A 26,154-nucleotide genomic window follows, 5' to 3' on the forward strand; every position below is an offset into this window, starting at 1 on the left:
ACTTAACCTAATATAATTTCCTGTATAGAACAAATTTATCAAGTATCAACAGAAATATTATGAGAAACATTAAGTTATTCGAGGTAATTATAAATGAAATGAAAATATTAGGATTGGTTATTTTATTAAATCAGTAAAATTTTACATAACACTACCAGTAGCAGTCTTTCTTTATTTTATAGAAAATGGAACACTAATTTATACATTTATTTTTTCATCACAACACACACACATGAAGAATTATACAACAATGGATTAAACAATACTTTTGACAAGATAGAGAGGCATCCTTTATCACTAAGAGAGCATGACACAGTTCTTTACCAGACATGAAAGAATGAAGGAAGTGGCTAATAAGTCTTCCACACAACTCCACCATCAAACAAATAAAAGCTCACTCACCTGAAAAATAAAAACAAAAGGGAAGAGTCACCAAAGAAGAAAGAATTGCAATTCCCTCTCTACTTCTATGGTGGCTTTACAGAGAAGTCAAAAATATTGGCTGTGGATGAGAACGGAGCAAAAGACATTACCACACTATGATCAACTCAAAGAGGAAGCTCTCAACACAATCATCCTGCGTATAATTTACAGTGGTGAAGAATTAGGTGCCAACCGTGACTACTTAAGTCTTCCACCAATAAAATATACTCTTCTACAATATATCAAATATTCTGCTTTTAAAATAATCATAAGAAAGTCATCACACATAGTTAAACCGTAAGTTATTAAGTTCACATCATATGGCTGTGCTCTACAAAAAAATAAAAAAAATAAAAATATACTCTGCAATACTGACCCTATTATTATTATTATTACTTGCTAAGCTACAACCCTAGTTGGAAAAGCAGGATGCTATAAGCCCAAGGGCTCCAACAGGGAAAGTAGCTCAGTGAGGAAGGGAAATAAGGATGAATAAAATATAAGAAGAGCAACAATATCAAAATAAATATCACTTTATATACTATAAAAACTTTAACATAACAAGAGGAAGATAAATAAGATATAAGATAAAACAGTGTGCCTGAGTGTACCCTCAAGCAAGAGAACTCTTAGCTTACATGATCCACAAAGCACTCCCAGCTAATCTGGAAACAAGTGTGGGGTGCCTGGGTCATGAACAGTATACTGGAAAATGTTCCCTTTCTTGTCTGTCTCTGTTAAGGGAAAACACCATCTTGTTCAAGGACAATATCACTGAAAACTGAAGATATTGATTCTGGCTAATATCAACAAAGACAGACTTAATAATCCGTAAGAAACCGGCAAGGAAATACAATTTCATACTTCATACTAATGTTGTTAATATTTTCTTAGGTCTGCTGAAACATATTCAAACTTTCTGTGTATCTCTATGCTTATAAAAATCTCCTGACTGCTATACGGCATTGCGTATATTGTTCTTATAATAACAGGACAATGAAAATGAAATATACACAATGTGTCATATACCAGCCAAGAGCTTTGTTTTAAGCATCGAGTTGGAGAGAAATTTTAATAAAGTTTTAAGTATGCTTATCCAAAGCAATGAAAAGTATCCTATACATTCAGATCTTCCCAGACAGTTCCATCCTGTTTGTAATACTAGGCAGGCCTTTCTCCATCATGAGGCCCAATACTGCACAGTGTTCTGGAAGTTTTATTCCAGCTGTGACCAAGTTATGGAATGATCTTCTTAGTCAGGTGGAGTAGTCGAATCTAGAGAACTTCAAAAGTTCAAACTTGCAACAAACTTTTTTATATTGAACAGGCTGATGTAAGTCTTTTTTATAGTTTATATATGAAATATTTGTTTTAATGTTGTTAATGTTTTTATATTTTATATTAAATGTTTTTCACTACTTGTATCGTTTATTTATTCCCTTATTTCCTTTCCTCACTGGGCTATTTTTCCCTCTTGGAGCCCTTGGCATTATAGCATCTTGCTTTTCCATCTAAGGTTGTAGCTTAGCTAGTAATAATAATGATTTTATAAACTTTGAATACCCAACACAATTTAGAGGAGGATAATAGATGTGCTATGACGTGTGAAAATTGATGTGGTTCATTGTGTGCAATACGACAAATGTGATCAGTGGACATGATTTCACTGCAGCAGATTAGGGACAAAATGTGATGGCGATCTAGAAAAGACCAGAAATTGAAGACCTGTTTTGATTCTGTTTGGGTTCCTTCATATCAATAAAAAGACGTACAAACAAGTACAGGAAAGTGTGAACAGGGAATTAATAGGAGAGTAGGAGGAACTATATAAGGATATGTTACAGAAAACACAAGAGCTGGACCAGAGATGCCAGAGTTGGAAGGAAATTTACAGAATGACTGCAACAAAAGCAGACAGAAAACTAAAATAAAGATATATAACGCTAATATTGAAGAAAAAGAAGAGTAGAAGCTAAAAGGAAAGGTTGGAGACATCGATTGAGGTGGCGGAGAGTACACAATTCTAGGACACTTGAACAGCTATGAGGAGGACCTGAAAGAGATGAACAAATTTCAGGAAAAAGACCTTAATTCAAGAGGTAGGTGAAAGAAAAAGGAAGAGCCTAATGACAGAGAAAGAGAAAGAGAAAGAAGAGAGAGAATTGGAAGATAAGGGAAGCAATTGAACAAGTGAGATGAGGATGAATGGGTCAAAGGTGGACAAAGACAAGGGGAAGGAAACCAAAGAAGAGAAAAAAGCCATAAAATTATGGGGAATAATAGACATAGGAGGTAACAATGAAGTACCCAGAAGGAACAATGAGAAATGGAGAAGGAAACAAGCAATAAAGCAGAGTACACAAGGCAGGTATCAGAGGGGGAGAAATGGGAGATTCACCCATGAAAGAAGCTATAGCGATCAATACGGCCAATGCTAGTAGAAGAGGGGAGAAGGCGCCTCAGCAAGGGATATTGCACATTCAAGCAAAGGATGGGAAGGATAGAGGTCATGCCTCACAGAGGACATCACGAGAGGGAAGGTGGGAATAGAATCATCGAGAAGAATGTAGTATGTTGGTACTGTACTGCTAACAAGGGTAAGGATGTCCCTTTGTAATGTATAAACCCACAAAAAGGGAAGTAAACAATGTTGATGAAAAATGGAGTTTTTATGATAAAACAAAGTTTTATGAATACTTACCTGGCAGTTATATATACATAGCTAATTATCTCTATTTCGGCAGAATTTTTCTAAAACTAGGCAACCGCCTTTTGGTGGTTGGGTGGTAACACCCGTTAAAGGGTGGTAGGAGGAATCATTCCCGTTTTCTGTTCTTCAGTTCATCTATGCCCGACCTGTCTCCTGAGGGGAGGTGGGTGGGCCTTCGAATGTATATATAACTGCCAGGTAAGTATTCACAAAACTTTGTTTTATCATAAAAACTCCATTTTTATGAATAGAACTTACCTGGCAGTTATATATACATAGCTGATTAACACACTTGGAGGAGGGTGATAGACAGTAACATCGTTGGGGAAACAACCAAAAAAGTTGTAGGATAAATAAACACCTTGATTCCTTACCTGCTAAGGTAGCTGACTTCAAAGGTTCCTGCCTCTTGAGTCGCTTTCCCTTAGGAGTGTCAGCCAGGATGTGACCTGCAGTGCTGAAAACACTCAATCGAGTCTGTCAACGGGGTGAGACCAACAATCTGACTAGACTTCAGGACTACCTATTGCCCAAAATAAAAAACCGCAACTTTACCAAACCAACCACCTAACATTTGCAAAGTAGATAAAAATTATCTAACTAGACTGAGGTGACTGTACACAAGTCGAAGTCCTCAGACAACCAATAAAAAATACACCAACCTATGTACAAGTAAACAAAACTAAGGTTGAGGGGAGGTAGTAACTCCTTTGCCTAATACAGAAGCCGTAGCTACGTATGGTCCCAAGGTATAAAATTTCTCATAATCCACCTTCACCTCTCTGAGGTAATGAGAGGCGAACACAGAGTTGCTCCTCCAGAATGTCGCATCCATAATTTGACGGAGCGACATGTTCTTGCGGTAAGCAAGCGAGGTCGCAATGGCCCTCACTTCGTGAGCTTGCACTTTTAAACGTCCGAAGTGTTCCTCCTCACACAAGAGATGCGCTTCTCTTATCACTTCCCTCAGGAAAAAGGACAAAGCGTTCTTGGAAAGGGGCTTTTGAGGATCTTTCACAGAACACCACAGGGAGCTAGAAGAGCCTCTCACACTTTTCGTGCGAGACAAGTAGGTCTTGAGGGCTCGTACTGGACAGAGCAGCTTCTCTTGCTCTTGACCCACTAGGTTGGTCAAGTTAGGAACCTCAAAGGTCCTCGGCCAGGGCTTAGAAGGGTTCTCGTTCTTAGCGAGAAAGTCTAATCTCAAGGCACAAACTGCCCCATTCAGATTGAAGCCTACCTGTTTTTCAATTGCATGGACTTCACTAACTCTTTTAGCTGTTGCTAAGGCCAAAAGAAAGAGGGTCTTCTTGGTAACCTCCCTAAGGGGAGCCTGTGAGATGGGTTCAAATCTCTTGGTGCACAGAAATTTAAGAACCACATCAAGGTTCCAAGAAGGAGGCTTTAACTGGGTCTGCTTGGTCGTCTCAAAAGACTTCAAGAGGTCATGTAAGTCCTTATCGCGAGACAAGTCCAAGCCTCTATGCCGACAGACGGAAGAGAGCATACTTTTGTACCCTTTGATAGTGGACACAGCTAGCTTAGCGTCCTGTCTGAGGTACAACAAGAAATCCGCAATCTGGCTCACAGAGGTAGTGGATGAGGAAATCTTGTGCTTCCTACACCAAGCCCTAAAAGTCTCCCACTTGGACTGGTAGACCCTCTGCGAAGAGACCCTCCTCGCTCTGGCGATAGCTTTCGCAGCTTGCGCTGAAAAGCCTCTCGATCTGACGAGCTTCTCGATAGTCTGAAGGCAGTCAGATTGAGAGCGAGGGGGTTTTGATGATATCTCTCGAAGTGGGGTTGTCTGAGCAGATTTGGACTTGCAGGGAGGCTTCTTGGAAAGTCCATCAACAAGTCCACCACCTCCGTGAACCATTCCCTCATCGGCCAGAACGGAGCTATCAGGATCATCCGTCTCGAATCGAGGAGGGCGAATTTCCTGACTACCAGATTGATGATCTTGAACGGGGGAAAAGCATAAGTGTCCATCCCCGTCCAATCCATCAAAAAGGCGTCTACTGCTATTGCCTCTCTGTCCGGAACTAGCGAGCAATAGATGGGGATCCTCTTGGATAAGTTGGAGGCGAAAAGATCGATGAGGGGTCTCCCCCACAGCCTCCAGAGACTCTGACAGACCTGTTGGTTGAGGGTCCATTCTGTGGGAAGGACCTGCCCTTTCCTGCTGAGCATGTCCGCCCTTACATTCTTCTGTCCCTGAACAAACCTCGTCAGCAGGTTTATCCTGTTCTCCTTCGCCCAAAGAAGGAGCTCTCTTGCTGTCTCGAACAGAGACAGAGAGTGAGTCCCTCCTTGCTTCCTGATGTAAGCAAGAGCTGTGGTGTTGTCTGAGTTGACCTCCACAATCTTCCCAGACACCAAGTCCTTGAAGGCCTTTAGCCCCAGAAAAATGGCCATCAGCTCCTTGTTGTTGATGTGCCATCCCAGCTGAATTCCTTCCCAATAGCCTGAGACCTCCTTGCTTCCTAGTGTTGCCCCCCAGCCTGACTCTGATGCGTCTGAAAACAACACTAGGTCTGGGTTCTTCTTGTGTAAGGAGATCCCTTCCCCTAACAAGGTTGGGTCCAGCCACCACTTCAGAAGAGTCTTGACTTCTATTGGAATGGGGAAGGAAAAGGAGTCTTCCTGCATCTTTCTGTTCCACGTCTTCGAAAGAAAGTGCTGAAGAGGCCTTAGGTGGAGTCTCCCCAGAGAGACAAACTGTTCGAGGGAGGATAGAGTCCCCAGCAAACTCATCCACTCCTTCGCTGTGCATCTCTTCTTGTCCAGGAAAGTTCTGACTTTTACGAGACACTTGGTCTGTCTTTCCTGAGAGGGAGAAGCCCGAAAAAGAACTGAATTCAGAACTATCCCCAAATAGAGAATAGTCTGATTCGGTCTGATCTGAGACTTCTCCCTGTTGAAGACCAGGCCTAGATCTTGAGCCATCATAAAAGTCTTCCGTAAATCCTCCAGACATTTCTCCCTCGATCGTGAACGAATCAGCCAATCGTCCAGATAGAAGGATATCCTTATCCCCTCCTGATGCAGCCAACCTGACACATTCGCCATTACCCTGGTGAAGACTTGAGGAGCCGTGCTGAGACCGAAGCAAAGAGCTCTGAATTGAAAGCACTTGCCCTCCATTACAAATCTCAGGTACTTCCTCGAAGTCGGATGGATGGGGACATGGAAATATGCGTCCTGCAAGTCGAGGGACACCATCCAGTCCCCTGGACGTACTGACGCCAGCACCGACTGAGTCGTCTCCATGGAGAACTTTGTCTTCTCCACAAATACGTTGAGAGTGCTGACATCCAGGACGGGTCTCCATCCGCCCGAGTTCTTGGGGACCAGAAACAGGCGATTGTAAAAGCCTGGGGAGGATAGATCCCGAACCGGTTCTATCGCCCCCTTGTCTAGCATTTGGTTGACAAGGTCTACTAGGGCCTTCTGTTTCCCCGGATCTGAGTACCGGGCTACTAAGGCCAGCGGAGCATCTGCGAGAGGAGGTTTTTTCAGAAAGGGGATCTTGTATCCTTCCTTGATGACTGAGAGGGACCAGGTGTCCGCCCCTCTCCTCTTCCAAGACTGCCAAAAACCTGACAGTCTTGCGCCTACTGTCTGGAGGAGACGAACTTCATTTTCTAGAGCGAGGTCTGAAAGAACCCCTGGTAGATCTTGGTCCTGATTCTTGCCTTCTCCCTCTAAAATCTGGTCTTGAAGTAGTCCTGCCCCGAAAGGGCTGCTGGAATCTCCTTTCCTCCCGTTTCAAAGAAGAAGGAGGGGCTGCCAAGGGCTTACGAGCAGAACGAGATAAAAGGTCTTGGGTGGCTTTTTGGGCCAGAGAACGCGTAATGTCATTAACCAGGGACTCGGGAAAAAGTTGTTGAGAGAGGGGGGCGTAAAGAAGCTCAGACTTTTGTGCATTGGTAACAGACCTAGAAGCAAAAGAGCAAAGCAGAGCTCTCTTCTTTAGGACCCCAGCTGAGAACAGAGCAGCCAACTCATTCGCCCCATCTCTGAGGGCCTTATCCATACAGGACATAATACTGGTAAGGTCCCTAGATCCTTCCATCTGTTCAGTTTTCCTTGCGAGAGTCCCAAGCAACCAGTCTAGGAAACTAAAAACCTCAAAGGCTCTAAAAATACCTTTGACGAGATGATCCAGCTCCGACATCGACCACATGACCTTGGCTGAGTTGAGAGCATGCCTTCTAGCAGAGTCCACTAAACCAGAGAAGTCACCCTTGGAGGAGGAAGGCACTCCCAGACCCAAAGGTTCTCCAGTTGCATACCACATACCCGCTCTTGAAGCAAGACGAGCTGGTGGAAACGAGAAGGAAGTCTTAACTGTTTGTCTCCGCTCCATCATCCAGTCATCAATCTTCGTGAGAGCCTTCTTTGCGGAGATAGACAGCTTCATCTTGATGAAGGCCGACTGTTTCTTGGCCTTCTTTCTGTTAAATTGGGACTGAGGAGATTGAGGGGCAGCAGGCTGGAATTCCTCTCCAAAAAGTTCAAGAAGGGAGCGAGAGAGAACTTTGTAATCTCCCACAGCGTCGGCAGGATTATCATCGTCATCAGAAACATCCTCGAGGTCCTGATCCACATCTGCAATATCCTTCGAAAGAGAAGAAGGATCCTTAGAACCCGACAAGGGCAAATCAAAGGCATCATCCTGCAAAAGACGGGTTGCATCCTGGAGTCCCGCGCTAGAAGAATCCTTGGGACGAGAGGCAGTATCGTCCCGAAGAGGCAGGGTGGTATCGCCCTGGGACCGAGAACGAGAGGCAGAGTCGTTCTGACGTCGAGAGCGAGAGGCGGTATCGTCGTGGCGGCGAGAATGAGAGGCGGTATCGTCGTGGCGTCGTGAACGAGAGGCGGTATCGTCGTGGCGTCGAGAACTAGGGTCGGTATCGTCGTGAACGAGAGGAGGTATCGTCGTGGCGAAGCGAACGAGAGGAGGTATCGTCGTGGCGAAGCGAACGAGAGGAGGTATCGTCGTGGCGAAGCGAACGAGAGGAGGTATCGTCGTGGCGAAGCGAACGAGAGGAGGTATCGTGCTGGTAACGTGAACGGGAGGCGGTATCGTCTTGGCATCGAGAACGAGAAGCAGCATCGTTCGATAAGGTATCGTCCCGGTATCGAGAACGAGAAAACGTATCGCCCTGGTATCGCGAAGAAGTATCGCCTGGCGAAAGCACACATTCCTCATCCTGGCGTAGAGAGGGAGAAGTTTTCTTTAAAGAAGAACTCCGTTCTCTCTTAGAAGCAGACTTCTTAATCGGCAACGAGTCGTCTTTACGTCTGTCAGACTGGGCGTGAGGGCGGCTAAAGGCTTGTACTAAAGTCAAAAGTTGTTCCTGCATGACAGACATAAAGGATTTAGCAACATCAGCTGGGTCTTGCGGCCCCGAAGGGGGGGCTGACGAATAACACTTGTAGAAGGGGGAGGATCTTCGGTAGCAGGCTTCGCCCTTTTCACAGGCACGGAGTCGAAATCATCCTCCGACGGACAAGGTTCATAACTGCTAGAACCGGGAGAGAAAGAACGAGACCGTTCGTCGCGGTTCCATCTCCTCTTAGTAGGTCTTGAAGCTTCAAACTTCCATTTACGTCTGGACGAATTCGGAGAAGAAAACAACACATCCGACACGTCTTTCCCGTGACGGTCAAGAGCAGCCTGGGAATCGACAACAGGACTGTCTGAGGCGACGGCTGACCGAGGGTACGTACCTCTCACCCCCTTTCGGTCATCGACGTACCTTCTCCCTTGGTCCTGGGAGCTTGGTAGAGGTCTAGGCCTAGGGGTATGACAGATTCGGTCAGTCGCCACCTCCACTGCACTAACACAAGCACTTTCACTTTCCTTACCTTTAAAGGCCTCCAGTTGTTCTTGAATGGCCTTCAACTCGGCCGCCAGGCTAGCGTACCGAGGGTCATCCGTATATACGGAACCTGTAGGAGGTGCAGGAGTTACTACCTCAAGGGAAGGATCAACTTCCAAAGAGGAATCAATAATAGGATCAATAGATAAATCTACGCTAAGTTCGTCTTCCTTACCACTAACAGACTTAGACTTAGACCTAGAAGCTCTCCTAACTCTATCGAGCTCTAGCTTACGCACATAGCGCTTCATAATTAACCAATCTTTCTCATCCAAAACCTTACATTCCCCGCACCTATTATCAAGGGCACAAACAAAACCCCTACAATTAGAACAAACGGTGTGAGGGTCTACCGCCATTTTCGGTAGTCTCACCTTACATTCCTCATTCGCACAGATACGGTAATGACTCTTTTCACTCATAATGAAAAACAGCAAAAAAGCTAAGAGAAAACAAAATACAACGATCGCCAAAACCCCAAATCAGAGTACTTCACCAAAAAAGCAGACTGGTACACCGAGCAGGGAAAGCGAAGAAAAACTCTTAATGACGGACCAACATGTTGTCGATCCGGCCGGCAGAGATGAACTGAAGAACAGAAAACGGGAATGATTCCTCCTACCACCCTTTAACGGGTGTTACCACCCAACCACCACAAGGCGGTTGCCTAGTTTTAGAAAAATTCTGCCGAAATAGAGATAATTAGCTATGTATATATAACTGCCAGGTAAGTTCTATTCATAAAACTAGAATTTTTATTTTAATAGATCTATTTCTTGAGAAAGAGAAGCTTGTACTGCAGAAGGAAAAACTGCTGAGGAAATAATTCAATGATGGATTGGACAAGCACAGCCATCAGGAGGGTAGAGAGAGAGAGAAGATTAGACTGGAAGGCCTTATTAGGCAAGAATATTCAAGATAGAGCGTCGGTGAGTATTAGAATGCTCAAGAGTATGGGAAAACACATGACAGAAAGCCTGAAGATACTAATAAATAAAATAAGAGGAAGTGGCTACCCATGAAGATTGGAACAAAAAGGAGACATCACTGATATATAAATGAAAAGGAAGTGGACGTTTCAGAACACTTCGCATACTCACCTTCCACATCATTCCATATTTGCGAGAAATGTCTTGTGGCCTCTAGCGACACAGGTCCTTCCACTAACATGCTTATGTCATGTCAGAGTATCGGCGCAATTTGATGCCTGTTGACATTATCTGAAATTTACAAATCATATGAAAGCCTTGCTTAACAGGATTCCAATATGCAACAAGTTTATGCTGCCAAATGAAACGTTTAGTCTAATGTTTTGCGTTACCTGGAGCTGCTATAAGAAAAATGGCCACCCACGACTTGGGTGACTGTGTACTCATATTTCAAGCCCAAAATCATACAAGAACTAAATTAAAAGATTTTCAAAGAATATTTTCTATCTTATTTGTAGCCATATAAGGCAGTTGTGATACCTAACACCCACTGTATATTTCGAGAAACAAAAACAAAAGAAAAGAACAGTTTTGTAAAATTGTTCTACATAAACCACTCCAATGTTTCATCCTTAATGTCATTTACAATACGTAATCATTTAATCAACTTTATTATTCTTTAGACTTTAACTCTAATGTTCACATTTTCATAAGAAGTTGCATACAACTAAAAACTCTTCTAACTGAATTTGCGAGTTGCTTCTTCAAATATCACAAACATTAACATTTGTATATTACTAGTTACACAAACCAGTCCTCTAAGATAAGCGAGCATAGTAGAGTAGCCGCCCCCTACCATCCTGTCAAAGAGACATAACTTTTGACCTTTGGCTCAGAGCTGAGAGGGGTGGTAGAGGTTTAAAAGGTCACTCCTGAGTGACAGAAGCAAAGGAAAGGAAATCCTCAACAACAACAACCATATATACATATGATCAGGGACCAAAACCCTATCCAGGCAGGCTAGGACCAGGAAGGTTCAGCCAACATCAGCTGATGACTCCCCCCAAACTTTACTAGATACCATCAGGAAAACTCCGTCCAACAGATTGCAAGATAGGGTATCACAATCCTGGGGAAGCTCAACTTTGAAAGGAATGCAAAACCAGGAAAAATTTTAATTACTTTTAAACCTATTGATCCTATGCATATACAGACCTTTCTTCCTTTGAAACAGGGAGGCACATTCTTATTGGTGGACAGGAAGTCCCACTGGAACCAAACTTGTTTTTTTTCTTCCCTGGAATATGCCAGTCTTCCAGGACCTATAGCAAAGGAGAAGATTCCAGCAACCCCCATCTGGCCATCATGAGGTAGATAGCTTGATAAGGCCTTCCCTGTACTAGGTAAGTACCTGGTACAGTATGTCGTCAAAGAATAAATTCATTTCCCCAAAAAAGGAGAGAGAGCAGTGTACATTCCACAAAGGATGGGAAAACAGTTAATATGGCAAACACCCATCCTGTCTATAATATTACTTTTCCAATTGATTTCAAAACAACTGCTAAGTGAAAATGGTTCGTTACTGTTTGGATTACTGGGATTTTTCCCGGCTTAGTTATGGAGTATTGCTTGTTTCAATGCCTTTAGAAATAGACACTTGGTCCAAAATAATGATAAAACTAATAATAGGCCTGAGCATAAGAGTCTACATTTATGTCAAAATTTAGTCTTCCCAAAGAGACATTTACATACAATTTGATCATGCAAATTCAAGACCTTCTCAAGGATATATCTCATTGTAGTCGATATACTTCGACCCTCAAAATCCAACACAACTGTCACTTCTCTTCCTTTGATAGATTCAAAATGGGCATCTAAATGATTATCATACTTATGCTTTCAGTATTTTCTGTGTATTACAAACTAGTGAGCTTTTATGCATGAATGCAGTCTTGGAGTTATACTATAAAAACCGTTAATTTTTCAAAATTTCTGCAAAACTTTCGACATTGAAGTTCTTTCCGATATGTTACACATTTTGCCACAAAATTATAGTACCTTGAACTTAATTTCTGCTTTTCTAAATCTAAGAGAAAATTTAGTATAAGGTTTCAATAAAATTTCTTTGGCTATATCAATGAGTATTTATTTTACTTCCTACCAATAGTTCCCAGCACAAAAGTTTTAAAATCCTTTATTTAATGCTTCTAGTTTTCTTCCAATTGCATGCTTTCCCTTCATCAATTGGGTCTATGCGTGTCACCACCAGGGGACCAAAAGTTTCACCCATCAAGCATGAGTAAGAGGCTTGGATCTTGTGTGATGAAATGGACAAAATTTATTTGTTTCATCATGATCTGGTGAGCAATTAAAGGGAGGCACTTGAATTATATCAAACTTTAACTCTGGCATGAATAACTGTTCGTTAACTGGGGGCCACATTTTACCATATCAATGTGGATGAGGGCAGTATGATAATACACAGATGCAGGAAATATTACTTACTCAATATAGACTGATTTTTTGCAATTCTTCCATGTTTTATTAGTCTGACTATATCTATGGGTGCCAAGGATGTTGTTGATGTTCAAGGAAAGAAGAAGAAGATGCTTTCTATGGAGACAAAGCTGGAGGCAATAAAGAAGTATGAGGGTGGCATGTGCTTGAGAGCGAGTGCTAAGGATTATGGCTAAAAGCCGTCAACGACAGGCACCATCCTTGAGCAGAAGGAAGCCATCAAAGCAGCAATATCTTCCAAGAGCATGACTGTCCTTTCTAGTATGGGATGCCATGTCTATGATGAGATGGAGAGACTACTAACCCTCTGGATTAAGGACGAGGAAATCGCTGGAGACACGATTATATAGACGATAATCTGCCACAAGGCCAGCGCCATTTTTGGTGATCTCGTGCATGCTCAGGAAAAGACAACGCAGGAGTTGTCTTTTCCTTGCGGCCGTCGACGTACCTTCTCCCTTGGTCCTGGGAGCTTAGTAGAGGTCTAGACCTAAGGGCGTGACAGGTTCGATCAGTAGCCACCTCCACTGCACTTTCACAAGCACTAATTCCACTTGCACTCTTACCTTTCAAGGCTGCAAGCTGGTCCTTAAGATCCTTCATCTCAGCCGCCATCCTGGCGTACTGAGGGTCATCCAGAGTTACCGTTCCTGTAGAAGGAGCAGGGGCTACTACCTCAGGAGAAGGTTCAACTTCTACAGAAGAATTAGTAATTAAGGGGTCAAAAGAAATGTCTAAGCTAACCTCGCTAGCAGACTTAGATTTAGATTTAGAAGCCCTCCTGACTTTATCTAATTCTAACTTACACACATAGCATTTCATATCCAACCATTCCTTTTCGCTTAAAACCTCACATTCTTTGCACCTTTTATCAAGGGCACACTCAAAACCCCTGCACCCCAAACAAACAGTGTGAGGGTCTACCAAAACTTTTGGTAACCTCACCTTGCATTCTTCATTCACACGAAAATGTTATTTTCATTAGTAAAATAAATTTTTGAATATACTTACCTGATAATCATGTAGCTGTCAACTCTGTTGCCGACAGAAATCTACGGTCGGGATACGCCAGCGATCGCTATACAGGTGGGGGTGAACACAACAGCGCCATCTGTGGTCAGGTACTCCAGTACTTCTTGTCAACACCACCTCAATTTTTTCCTCGGTCCACTGGTTCTCTATGGGGAGGAAGGGTGGGTCAATTAAATCATGATTATCGGCTAAGTATATTCAAAAATTTATTTTACTAATGAAAATAACATTTTTCAATATTAATCTTACCCGATAATCATGTAGCTGATTCACACCCAGGGTGGTGGGTGGAGACCAGCATACATGTTAACAAAGAAGCTAAGTATCCCGTATTTTATTTTATTAGTTATTCAAAAATAACATAAAATAAATAAGTACCTGGTAAGGAAGACGACTTGAACCATTACTCTGCCTTTATTAAGTACGTCTTCCTTACTGAGCGTAGCGGTCCTCTTAGGATGCTGAACGACTCTTAGGTGCTGAAGTATAAAGGGCTGCAACCCATACTAAAGGACCTCATCACAACCTTTAACCTCGGCGCTTCTCAAGAAAGAATTGACCACCCGCCAAATCAACAAGGATGTGGAAGGCTTCTTAGCCGACCATACAACCCATAAAAAGTATTCAAGAGAAAGGTTAAAAAGGTTATGGGATTATGGGAATGTAGTGGCTGAGCCCCCGCCTACTACTGCATTCGTTGCTACGAATGGTCCCAGGGTGTAGCAGTTCTCGTAAAGAGACTGGACATCTTTGAGATAGAATGATGCGAACACTGACTTGCTTCTCCAATAGGTTGCATCCATAACACTCTGCAGAGAACGGTTCTGTTTGAAGGCCACTGAAGTAGCCACAGCTCTCACTTCATGTGTCCTTACCTTCAGCAAAGCAAGGTCTTCTTCCTTCAGATGAGAATGTGCTTCCCTAATCAGGAGCCTGAATAGGTAAGAAACTGAGTTCTTAGACCTTGGAAGAGAAGGCTTCTTGATAGCACACCATAAGGCTTCTGATTGTCCTCGTAAAGGTTATGACCTTTTAGATAGTACCTAAGAGCTCTAACTGGGCAAAGTACTCTCTCCAGTTCGTCCCCCACCAAGTTGGACAGGCTTGGGATCTCGAACGACTTAGGCCAAGGACGTGAAGGAAGCTCGTTTTAGCAAAAAACCGAGCTGCAAGGAACATGTAGCCGTTTCAGATGTGAAAACTATGTTCCTGCTGAAGGCGTGGATCTCACTTACTCTTTTAGCTGTTGTCAAGCACACGAGGAAAAGAGTTTTTAATGTGAGGTCCTTAAAAGAGGCTGATTGGAGAGGTTCAAATCTTGATGACATAAGGAACCTTAGGACCACGTCTAGATTCCAGCCTGGAGTGGACAACCGACGTTCCTTTGAGGTCTTAAAAGACCTAAGGAGGTCCTGTAGATCTTTGTTGGTGGAAAGATCCAAGCCTCTGTGGCGGAAAACCGCTGCCAACATACTTCTGTAACCCTTAATCGTAGGAGCTGAAAGGGATCTTACGTTCCTTAGATGTAACAGGAAGTCAGCAATCTGGGTTACAGTGGTACTGGTTGAGGAAACTGCATTGGCCTTGTACCAGCTTCGGAAGACTTCCCCTTTAGACTGATAGACTCTGAGAGTGGATGTCCTCCTTGCTCTGGCAATCGCTCTGGCTGCCTCCTTCGAAAAGCCCCTAGCTCTTGAGAGTCTTTCGAAAGTCTGAAGGCAGTCAGACGAAGAGCGTGGAGGTTTGGGTGTACCTTCTTTACGTGAGGTAGACGTAGAAGGTCCACTCCTAGAGGAAGAGTCCTGGGAATGTCGACCAGCCATTGCAGTACCTCTATGAACCATTCTCTCGCGGGCCAGAGCGGAGCCAACCAACGTCAGCCGTGTCCCTTTGCGAGAGGCGAACTTCTGAAGTACCCTGTTGACAATCTTGAACGGCGGGAATGCATACAGGTCGAGATGGGACCAATCCAGCAGAAAAGCATCCACGTGAACTGCTGCTGGGTCTGGAATCGGAGAACAATACAACGGGAGCCTCTAGGTTATCGAGGTAGCGAACAGATCTATGGTTGGCTGACCCCACAGGGCCCAAAGTCTGCTGCAAACATTCTTGTGAAGGGTCCACTCTGTGGGGATGACCTGACCCTTCCGGCTAAGGCGATCTGCCATGACATTCATATCGCCCTGAATGAACCTCGTTACCAGCGTGAGCTTTCGATCTTTTGACCAGATGAGGAGGTCCCTTGCGATCTAGAACAACTTCCACGAATGAGTCCCTCCCTGCTTGGAGATGTAAGCCAAGGCTGTGGTGTTGTCAGAGTCCACCTCCACCACCTTGTTAAGCTGGAGGGACTTGAAGTTTATCAAGGCCAGATGAACCGCCAACAGCTCCTTGCAATAGATGTGAAGTGTCCTTAGCTCCTGATTCCATGTTCCCGAGCATTCCTGTCCGTCCAAAGTCGCACCCCAGCCCGTGTCTGATGCGTCAGAGAAGAGACGGCGGTCGGGTTTCTGAACAGCCAAAGGTAGACTTCCTTGAGAAGAAAGCTGTTCTTTCACCACGTGAGAGTAGACCTCCTCTCTTCGGAAACAGGAACTGAGACCGTCTCTAGCGTCATGTCCTTTATCCAGTGAGCCGCTAGATGATACTGAAGGGGGCGGAGGTGGCGTCTCCCTAACTCGATGAACAGGGCCAGCGATGAAAGTGTCCCTGTTAGACTCATCCACTACCTGACTGAGCATCGGTTCCTTCTCAGCATGCTCTGGATGCATTCTAGGGCTTAGTAGATCCTTGGGGCCGACGGAAAAGCCCGAAAAGCTCGACTCTGAAGATCCATACCCAGGTAGACAATGGTCTGGGATGGGACGAGCTGGGACTCCTCAAAATTGACCAGGAGGCCCAGTTCCTTGGTTAGATCCATAGTCCATCTGAGAATCTCCAGACAGCGACGACTTGTGGGAGCTCTTAAAAGCTAGTCGTCTGACGGAGCCGGACACAAGATCATGGTACTGCTGCACAGTCTGTGAACTGTCAACCATGGGGAAGCGAGGAAGTACAGCGACAACCCGAAGCTGTCTAGACTGTCTGGGTCGTACAGACAACTCCTTATCGGGTTGCTGAGGTTGCCGCACTGCGTCACAACAAGTCACTTCTGCTGGTTGTTGAACGTCTTCCCAGTGACACACTGACTCCGTAAACAAAAAATCCTCTAACAAGGACTAAGCTTGGACTGCATGTCTTGCAACAAAGCTCAAGGTCTAAGGGAGCAGGTGTGGTAACAGACGGGGTTAGCGACTGAAGTGGAACCATTACCCTCCCTGGAAGCATGTTATGCTTAAATAAAAGTCCATAGGAGGCTAAGCAGCTAAAGGCTCCTCTCCAAATGACAGAGTCCTCAAGGGAATATCAGAAGGAGGGAGAATAGCACTTTCTCATCTACAGGAACCATATCCGAGAAAAGCTAAGTTCTCTCAGTGAGGGTTTCACTGGTGCAAAAGCAGCAGACTAGAAGGCAACGTTATGAAACTGCTTGACAGTCTAGTGAGTTGGCAACAACCAAAGATGTGTGACTGAGGAGCATGCGGTAAGGTATGCAGAGCATGCTGTATGCAGAGCATGCTGTATGTAGAGCATGCTGTAAGGTAAGCAGAGCATGTTGCATGGCGTGCGGCTTATGCTGCATGGGATGAGGCTCATGCTGCATGGGATGAGGCTCATGCTGCATGGTATGAGGCTCATGCTGCATGGGATGAGGCTCATGCTGCAAGGGATGAGGCTCATGCCGCATGCGTTGAGGAGGATGCCGCATAGTATGAGGCTCCTGCCTCATGGGTTGAGGCGGTTGCCGCATAGCATGAGGCTCCTGCCTCATGGTTTGAGGAGGATGCCGCATAGCATGAGGTTCCTCATAGCATGAGACTCCTGCCTCATGGGTTGAGGAGGATGCCGCATAGCATGAGGCTCCTGCCTCATGGGTTGAGGAGGATGCCGCATAGCATGAGGCTCCTGCCTCATGGGTAGAGGAGGTTGCCGCATAGCATGAGGCTCCTGCCTCATGGGTTGAGGAGGATGCCGCATAGCATGAGGCTCCTCATAGCATGAGGTCCCTGCCTCATGGGTTGAGGAGGATGCCGCATAGCATGAGGCTCCTCATAGCATGAGGCTCCTGCCTCATGGGTTGAGGAGGATGCCGCATAGCATGAGGCTCCTGCCTCATGGTTTGAGGAGGATGCCGCATAGCATGAGGCTCCTCATAGCATGAGGCTCCTGCCTCATGGTTAGAGGAGGTTGCCGCATAGCATGAGGTTCCTGCCTCAAGAGTTGCGTCTGCCTCAAGGGTTGAGGAGGTAGCTGCGCAGAGAGAGGCTCTTGCCTCAAGAGTTGAGGCGGTTGCCGCATAGCATGAGGCTGCTGCCTCAAGGATGGTGGAGGTTGCCGCAACGCATGAGGCTGCTGCCTCAAGGATGGAGGAGGTTGCCGCAACGCATGAGGCTCCTGCCTCATGGTTAGAGGAGGTTGCTGCAAAGCATGAGGTTCCTGCCTCAAGGGTTGAGGAGGTTGCCGCATAGCAAGAGGCTCCTGCCTCAAGGAAAGTGGAGGTTGCTGCATAGCGCTGGTACCTGGAAACTCCCAATGCGGCAGCTCACGCATGGAGGCACGAGGTTCCTGCCTCAAGGAGCCTCAACATCATACGTCTGGCAGGGTGGACTGCGCAGAGGTGGAGGAGCGCTCGCAGGAGGAGGTGTGCTAACCTTCTCTGCCTGAAACTCCTGCATCAACACCGCAAGCTGAGACTGCATTGTCTGCAGCATAGACCACTAGAGTCTAAGAAAGACAACAACAAACGGAGCTACTGTCCGTTGAGACTGAGGGTCTAAAACAGCTGGTGCGGCAACAGACGGAGTTACTGCCTGTTGCGGTACCACCTTGCCTCTCTGGGAGGTGTGCAGTTGTCGTACTGCAGCAAGTCCGAACTGACCCAGTGCTAATGGCTCCACCTAGGAGTTGGACTTGCGCGGAAGGGACCGACTTGCACTTAAAAGCTGCAAGATTTGGTCCATGGTTTCTGCGAGAAACCTCTTCCGCAGACGAGGAATAAATGGGCTCTCTCGTCTTAGTGTGGGTGGGGTGATCATGTCGGCTACATGAGTTGGTTACACCCGAAACCACGGAGGGAAACGTCTGTTCGTCGATCAAGGCCTGATGAACCCATAAGTCCTTCGACGTTACTTCTCCCCTGGGCTTGGGAGCTTGTAAGAGGTCCCAGACTAGGCGAACAACTGGCACGAACAGACGAACCCTCGAACGCAACACTGTAACACTTTGCGCTTATCACTTTATCACTTTTGATTTTCTGTTTGCACTCATTTCACTGAACTCGAAACTTTAAGTGGTTTATACCTGAAACACGCAATTCTATCCATTAAAAGTTAGTAATTGCGAAAACAGTATTACAATGTAACAGAAAAACATAATGAAAGATAAATAATTCAGTGGCTGGAAAAGAGACTAAACACTAGATCAAATAAACTACGTTTAAAATCTCTCACCGCATAAAGCCTGGGAACAAGAATAAAACTCTAGAAACGTTTACCTTCTTCCCCTAAAGAGACTAGGGAGAAGAGCAAAAACGATAACAACGTTACCCGCTTGAACGAAACGTTTATCCTCCTCTCTCTCCCTCCGTCTCTATCTCTCTCTCTCTCTCTTGACTTAGAACCTGAGAGATGAGCCCAATTATATATATCGTTAAAACATATTATTGTTAAAGGAAAAAAACTGAAAGATTTCCCAAATAAAAAGTTCCTTTATTAGAATTAAAACCATTTAAGCTAAGAAAGAATGAACAAAAAGCTAGAATCGGTTTACTCTTACTGCAACGTGACACCGTGAATACTCTCTCTCTATCGTAACGATAGAGCGCAAGTTGAACGTTCTGAACGTCAACAACTGCAGAGACAAAACAAAACGTTAGTTCAACTTTGAAAACAGTACGAGACTATCAAAGAAATTCTTTCAAAAACATTAAAATAGCATAATATGTTAACAGGTAAAAACGAAATGACGGGCTCAATGTTAATTAACTTCGGTTCCAAGAAAAGACCGCCTACTATTAGGAAAGGTCGAATATAAACAAATATAAAAATTAATTTCAATAAGTTTATAATAAAAGGAAGTTAATCGAAGAGGCCTATACAAGGCGGAGAGATATAAAATAAATCTATAACTTTTGTTAAGCAAAATTAAGAAAGAGAGTCTATACTCTCTTCGACACCAACACTTCCGTCTAAGGGAAGGGTCGGCCATTAAAAGTGAAAGAGAGTTCATACTCTCTTCGTCACCAAAATTAAATCAAAAATTAAATCAAATTAATTCCAAAAACTTGCTATAGCTAATGATAAAGCTTCCTGAATAGCGAAGGCTAAACTCTAGAGCAAATACATCACCAAATCGTGAGCAATAACTCCAGAATCAACAGCGTATCCATGTAGGTCTAGCCGGAGGCACGACAGAGGAAAAATTGAGGTGGTGTTGACAAGAAGTACTGGAGTACCTGACCACAGATGGCGCTGTTGTGTTCACCCCCACCTGTATAGCGATCGCTGGCGTATCCCGACCGTAGATTTCTGTCGGCAACAGAGTTGACAGCTACATGATTATCGGGTAAGATTAATATTGAAAAATGAAGTTTATCAGACATCGTAATCAAAAAACAAAAAACAGCCAAAAGAATAAATCACAAAAGCGATTGCCAATCCTCAGGTCTGTATACGTCACCAAAATATCAGTCCAATACAGCGACACAGGGAAAGCGAGCGTAAACTCCAATGGCGGACCAACGATGTTGTTAGTCCAACCGGCAGAGATGATCTGAGGAACAGAAAACGGGAATGATTCCAGGTACCACCCCGTAAGGGTTGTTAACCACCTAACCGCACAACCACCACACGGCGGTTGCCACGATTTTTGAAAAATTCTGCGGGACAACAGAGACTATAGCTATATATATATATAAATGGCAGGTAAGTTCAATTCATAAAATAAAATATATTGTGGTGAACATATGATTTACAATCCTATGAAGAAATATGCTTAAATTATCAAGGAATAAAAATGATTGAATTATGAAGAATATTGAGCAATGCTTGACTTGGTTAAAGTTAATGTTGTACAGAACACTATTAAAACTAACCCAAAGCTGCAAAAGAATAGGTAAACCTGTTCTTCACCAAAGCAGAATGGTCATAGACATAACCTGGTTATGAATATCTGATTAGCAGTAGATATTAGGATACAGTTCAATACAGTAATGTATTATAAAATAGTGTGGTCTTAATTCTATCACTAGAGAGGAATCCATTTCTAAAACTTTAGCAAGAAGTTGATAATGACTGTAGGTAGAGTATCATACAATACTGTATACAGACATTCTTTTAAAGGAGTTATTAAGACAGACTTATACTTATCAAAGGCAGAGACTTGAAAATAAGAAAATCTTACGGTCAAGGGAAAAGATGGAAAATGGAAGTAACCTAACCCAAAGGCCACCGAGAACGATGGATTCATAGATAACCTGCATCTCCAATGAAGTGTCTGACTCTACTGACACAGAAGACGACGAGGGGGTCTGGAGTCACAGCAATGATGGAACCCGTTAAGCTGAGCTGCTATGGGGCTGGATGGCGATTGTCTTAGTCACCTTTGGGGGGTGAGACTCCTGACAATATGACGGGTGTTATCTCCTGCCGCAGCAAAGATTAGGACAATCAGCTTGATACCAGAAGGCGATTACAACGTCTTCCTGAGGAATATAAAAAAGAAATTTGTGAAATAAATATGAAATACTGCATATTGTGCTGTGCATGGAATTCTTAATCACATAAAAAAAAACAGCTTACTAAGGAATGAAAAGGTTAAAACTATGAGGAATAAGAGAGATGTTTGACTCGGCTCAAGATACCATATTATTGTACTCTTATAGTCTACCATCTGTCTACAAGCAATGCTCAATGGTAATACAGTATTCATTTTGATATGCAAAAGTCTAAAACATAAGATAAACAAAAATTATATAGTCTTAGTTTAAATTACTAAGTGAATTATTTTTCAATATAAATCCCAATTGAATGAATGATAATGAATAAATGTACATTGTCGTAGAACTATAATTAATTTCTATACAATTTGCTAAACCATTTAGATTTGGTCTTGAACGATAGAAAATGGAAGAAAACTTTAGAGTAAAATTGTAGGAAAGAAAAAGGAACAAAATCAGAGTTTGCTAGGGAAAGTAAAATAGCCCCAGGAATAAACAGACCATAAGTGCTGCGACGCCTACTCCCGCTGAACACAGTATGCCAAAACCAGCATCTCCCAGACGGAACCGTCCTTGAAATTGATCAAAACCTTAACTAACCTAACTCGGAGATTATTCTGTCCATAGACTGACAAGGAGATATTCCATAGAATTGATTTGTTTACGATTTGAGGTCATTTTGTGGCTATCCTATGTACAGGCCAAGACAGATTAGACGCAGGTCATAACGGAAAATTTCTTGTTAAGGTTTCATGAGTCATCGGAGAAAAATTTCGGAGAAAAAAGCAAAGACGGAGAAAATAGATTTCTGAGAATCTTTTGTTTCGTGATGAGACTTTGTCAAGTGACGCTGGTATTCCATCGCAGTTTACGCAACAAAATATTCTAATATGATTTGTATTTAGCCATAATACTGTATAACAATGGTTTAATCTAAAAATGTTATTTTCATTAGTAAAATAAATTTTTGAATATACTTACCCGATAATCATGTAGCTGTCAACTCCGTTGCCCGACAGAATTCTACGGACGGGATACGCCAGCGATCGCTATACAAGAGGGGGGTGTACTCACCAGCGCCACCTGTGGCCAGGTACTGCAGTACTTCTTGTTGACACCACCTCAATTTTTCCTCGGTCCACTGGTTCTCTATGGTGAGGAAGGGTGGGTCAATTAAATCATGATTATCGGGTAAGTATATTCAAAAATTTATTTTACTAATGAAAATAACATTTTTCAATATTAATCTTACCCGATAATCATGTAGCTGATTCACACCCAGGGAGGTGGGTGAAAACCAGTGTACATGTATATCAAGAAGCTAAGTATCCCGTATTTCATATTATCAGTTATTCAAAATAACAATGAAATTATAAGTACCTGGTAAGGAAGTCGACTTGAACCATTACTCTGCCTTTAATAAGTTCGTCTTCCTTACTGAGCGCAGCGTTCCTCTTAGGAGGCTGAACAACTCTAAGGTGCTGAAGTATAAAGGGCTGCAACCCATACTAAAGGACCTCTACACAACCTCTAACCTAGGCGCTTCTCAAGAACGAATTGACCACCCGCCAAATCAACTAGGATGCGGAAGGCTTCTTAGCCTACCGTAACAACCCAAAAAACAACAATAAAAGCATTCAAGAGAAAGGTTAAAAAAGGTTATGGGATTAAGGGAATGTAGTGGCTGAGCCCTCACCTACTACTGCACTCGCTGCTACGAATGGTCCCAGGGTGTAGCAGTTCTCGTAAAGAGACTGGACATCTTTGAGATAAAATGATGCAAACACTGACTTGCTCCTCCAATAGGTTGCATCCATAATACTCTGCAGAGAACGGTTCTGTTTGAAGGCCATCGAAGTAGCTACAGCTCTCACTTCGTGGGTCCTTACCTTCAGCAAAGCAAGGTCTTCATCCTTCATGTGAGAATGAGCTTCTATAATCAGAAGCCTTATGTAATACGAAACTGCGTTTTTGGACATAGGCATCGAAGGTTTCTTGATGGCACACCATAAGGCTTCTGATTGTCCTCGTATAGGTTTTGACCTTTTAAGATAATACTTTAGAGCTCTGACAGGGCAAAGAACTCTCTCTAGTTCGTTACCCACCATGTTGGAGAGGCTAGGAATTTCGAACGATCTAGGCCAAGGACGTGAAGGAAGTTCATTTTTTGCCAAAAACCCGAGCTGTAAGGAACATGTTGCTGTTTCGGATGTGAATCCTATGTTCCTGCTGAAGGCGTGAACCTCACTAACTCTTTTGGCTGTTGCAAGGCAGACGAGGAAAAGAGTTTTGAGAGTAAGGTCTTTGAAAGAGGCTGACTGGAGAGGTTCAAATCTAGGAGACATCAGGAACCTTAAGACTACGTCTAGATTCCAGGCTGGAGTGGACAAGCTACGTTCTTTAGAGGTCTCGAAAGACTTAAGGATGTCCTGTAGATCCTTGTTGGAAGAAAGATCCAAGCCTCTGTGGCGGAAAACTGATGCCAACATACTTCTGTACCCTTTGATCGTAGGAGCCGAAAGAGATCTAACATTCCTAAGATGTAACAGGAAGTCAGCAACTTGGGTTACAGAGGTATTGGTAGAGGAAACTGCATTGGCTCTGCACCAGCTTCGGAAGACTTCCCACTTGGATTGATAGACTCTACGAGTGGAAATCCTCCTTGCTCTGGCAATCGCTCTGGCTGCCTCCTTCGAAAAGCCTCTAGCTCTAGAGAGTCTTTCGATAGTCTGAAGGCAGTCAGACGAAGAGCGTGGAGGCTTGGGTGTACCTTCTTTACGTGAGGTTGACGTAGAAGGTCCACTCTTAGAGGGAGAGTCCTGGGAACGTCGACCAGCCATTGCAGTACCTCTGTGAACCATTCTCTTGCAGGCCAAAGGGGAGCAACCAATGTCAGCCGTGTCCCTTCGTGGGAGACGAACTTCTGAATAACTCTGTTGATGATCTTGAACGGCGGGAATGCATAAAGATCGAGATGGGACCAATCCAGCAGAAAAGCATCCACGTGAACTGCTGCCGGGTCTGGAATTGGGGAACAGTACAATGGGAGCCTCTTGGTCATGGAGGTGGCGAACAGATCTATCGTTGGCTGACCCCACAAGGTCCAAAGTCTGTTGCACACGTCCTTGTGAAGGGTCCATTCTGTGGGGATGACTTGACCCTTCCTGCTGAGGCGATCTGCCGAGACATTCATATTGCCCTGAATGAATCTCGTTACCAGCTTGAGGTTTAGACTTCTTGACCAAATGAGGAGGTCCCTTGCGATCTCGTATAGCTTCTTCGAATGAGTCCCTCCCTGCTTGGAGATGTATGCCAAGGCTGTGGTGTTGTCGGAGTTCACCTCCACCACCTTGTTTAGCAGGAGGGACTTGAAGTTCATTAAGGCCAGATGTACTGCCAACAACTCCTTGCAATTGATGTGAAGCGTTTCCTGTTCCTTGTTCCATGTCCCCGAGCATTCCTGTCCGTCCAAGGTCGCGCCCCAGCCCGAGTCTGATGCGCCCGAATAGAGATGAAGATTGGGGGTCTGAACAGCTAACGAGAGACCCTCCTTGAGAAGGATGTTGCTCTTCCACCACATGAGAGTAGTCTTCATCTCTTTGGTAACAGGAATAGAGACCGCTTCGAGCGTCATATTCTTGTCCCAGTGAGCTGCTAGATGGAATTGAAGGGGGCGGAGGTGGAGTCTCCCTAACTCGGTGAACAGGGCTAACGATGACAGGGTCCCTGTTAGACTCATCCACTGTCTCACCGAGCATCTGTTCCTCTTCAGCATGCTCAGAATGCACTCTAGGGCTTGGTTGATTCTTGGGGCCGACGGAAAAGCCCGAAAAGCTTGACTCCGAATCTCCATTCCCAGGTAAACGATGGATTGGGAAGGAATAAGCTGGGACTTTTCTAAGTTGACCAAAAGACCCAGTTCCTTGGTCAAGTCCAAAGTCCAATTGAGACTCTCCAGACAGCGACGACTTGTGGGGGCTCTTAACAGCCAGTCGTCTAAATAAAGGGAGGCTCTGATGTCCGCCAAGTGGAGGAATTTCGCAAGATTCCTCATCAGTCGCGTAAACACCATAGGTGCCGTGCTTAGGCCAAAACACAGGGCTTGGAATTGGTACACAACCTTTCCAAAAACGAATCTCAGAAAAGGTTGGGAGTCTGGATGAATGGGGACGTGAAAGTAAGCGTCTTTCAGATCCAACGAGACCATCCAGTCCTCCTGCTTGACCGCTGCTAGGACCGACTTCGTCGTCTCCATAGTGAACGTCTGCTTGGTGACATAAGCATTGAGCGCACTGACGTCCAGCACCGGTCTCCAACCTCCTGTCTTCTTGGCCACCAGAAAGAGACGGTTGTAGAAGCCCGGGGATTGATGATCCCGGACTATCACCACTGCCTCCTTCTGTAACAGGAGCGACACCTCTTGATGTAACGCTAGCCTCTTGTCCTTTTCCTTGTAGTTGGGAGAGAGGTTGATGGGAGAAGTGGTCAGAGGGGGATTGCGGCAGAATGGTATCTTGTAACCCTCCCTTAGCCACTTGACAGACTGGGCGTCTGCACCTCTTCTTTCCCAAGCTTGCCAGAAGATCTTGAGTCTGGCTCCTGCAGCTGTCTGGAGAGGAGGAGAGTCAGTGTTTGCCTTTCGAAGACTTGATACCTTTCTTGGACCTGCCCCTGTGACCGTCTGGGCGGGTACCTCCTCGGCTGGGGGCTCTGCCACGAAAGGGCGGAATAAATCTAGTAGCAGGAGTATCAGCCACTGGGGTGCGGTAAGTTCTAGGAACTGAAGGAGCAATCTTAGCCTTCCGTGCTGAAGAGGCCACAAGATCATGCGTGTCC

General features: G+C 44.4%; 2 long non-coding RNA genes across 2 annotated transcripts in view; both read right to left on the reverse strand.

Annotated features, from left to right (window-relative positions):
- LOC137633440 (uncharacterized) overlaps nucleotides 1-26,154 on the reverse strand; it is a 376,441-nt gene that overhangs the window by 209,282 nt on the left and 141,005 nt on the right. The gene's annotated exons all lie outside the window — the stretch shown is intronic.
- On the reverse strand, nucleotides 122-20,936 carry LOC137633439 (uncharacterized). Its single transcript, XR_011042215.1, has 3 exons — nucleotides 20,695-20,936; nucleotides 10,125-10,244; nucleotides 122-402 (listed from the first exon to the last, which is right to left on the reverse strand). It is a non-coding gene; the product is annotated as an uncharacterized lncRNA (long non-coding RNA).

Source organism: Palaemon carinicauda, chromosome 43 (assembly GCF_036898095.1).
Source record: "Palaemon carinicauda isolate YSFRI2023 chromosome 43, ASM3689809v2, whole genome shotgun sequence".
Taxonomy (NCBI): domain Eukaryota; kingdom Metazoa; phylum Arthropoda; class Malacostraca; order Decapoda; family Palaemonidae; genus Palaemon; species Palaemon carinicauda.